The 1,102-nt window shown below is 39.1% G+C and overlaps 1 non-coding gene across 1 annotated transcript; it reads right to left on the bottom strand.

Moving 5' to 3' along the window:
- Positions 1 to 939: 939 nt before the first annotated feature.
- Positions 940 to 1,042, bottom strand: LOC111814960. The gene has a single exon (XR_002819802.1). It is a non-coding gene; the product is annotated as a small nucleolar RNA U13 (small nucleolar RNA).
- Between the last annotated feature and the right edge of the window lie 60 nt (positions 1,043 to 1,102).

The following is a 1,102-nucleotide window of genomic DNA, read 5'->3' as shown; positions in this document are numbered from 1 at the left end:
AAAAAAGAAAAGCTACAGTCACGTAAAAAACCTCTATCTACACATATGTTTATAACAGCTATATCCATAATCCTCAAAAATCAGAAATAACCCAAATGTCCCTCAATGGACATGGAAGCTGAAGTATATCCATATAGTATACTGTTCAACAATAAACAACAATAAAAAATGAAGCAACTGGTGCTAAGTACAGTAACTCAGATGACTTCTGATCAAACACATTACACTGGGTAAAAGAAACCAAAAGGAAAATGTCACATATCATTTGGCTCCATGTACTACATTCTGAAAAAGACAAAAGCTTAGAAGGAGAGTAGAATAGGGGTCCCACAAAGCCAAGAGTAGATAAAGGGTTTGACTAAGAGGGTAGCACCAGGGACATTTTGGAAGGTGTCTTAGTTCATTTTCTCATTGTTGAGACCAAATACCTAACACCACCAATTAAGGAAAGAAAGGTTTATGTAGTAGTTTTTAGAGGTTTCAGTCCATAATCAGTGGGCTCCAAGGCAGGGTGTTTGGGCAGAGGGGCACCATGGAGGAGACAATTTATGGCAGGTAGAAGACAATAAAAGCAAGCAAGCAAGGGATGACCATAGCTGTTTCTATGCTTTACATCTTGTCCAGGATACTTAGGGTGGGTAGCATTTACACCTGAATGCTAGCATTGCACAATGAATCAATTCCAGGGTCACACACTGTAATTCCAGCCATCTCTGAAAAATCCCCACTTACAACTGCATGAGGCTTTGAAGGGGGAGGGGAGGTGGAGTCTAAACACAAGCCACAACAGAAGTGTAGGTGATAGAGTTGTTCTGTAGTTCGGTTGTAGACATGTACACATAGCATAATTCTATGCATTTATCAAAACTCACAGATCTATATATCAGAAGGAACAAATTTTACTATTTATAAATTAACACACGGAATTAAAACTTTTTTTCTCACGAGAGGTAATGTGCCCATGTGGTAACAAGGTTTGAGGGAGGCTCGTTTCATGCATATGGCTTGAATACCCAATCATCACACTTATGAACCGAAGGATCTTTTTTTATTTTTGCCTGTATTTAGAGAAGGGTCTACAGGGTGTTCAGGGTCTCACTAC

Source organism: Octodon degus, unplaced genomic scaffold (genome assembly GCF_000260255.1).
Source record: "Octodon degus isolate 3935 unplaced genomic scaffold, OctDeg1.0 scaffold04108, whole genome shotgun sequence".
Classification (NCBI taxonomy): Eukaryota; Metazoa; Chordata; class Mammalia; order Rodentia; family Octodontidae; genus Octodon; species Octodon degus.
The sequence above is the reverse complement of the archived record's forward strand: the minus strand, read 5'-3'. Positions and strand labels throughout refer to the sequence as shown.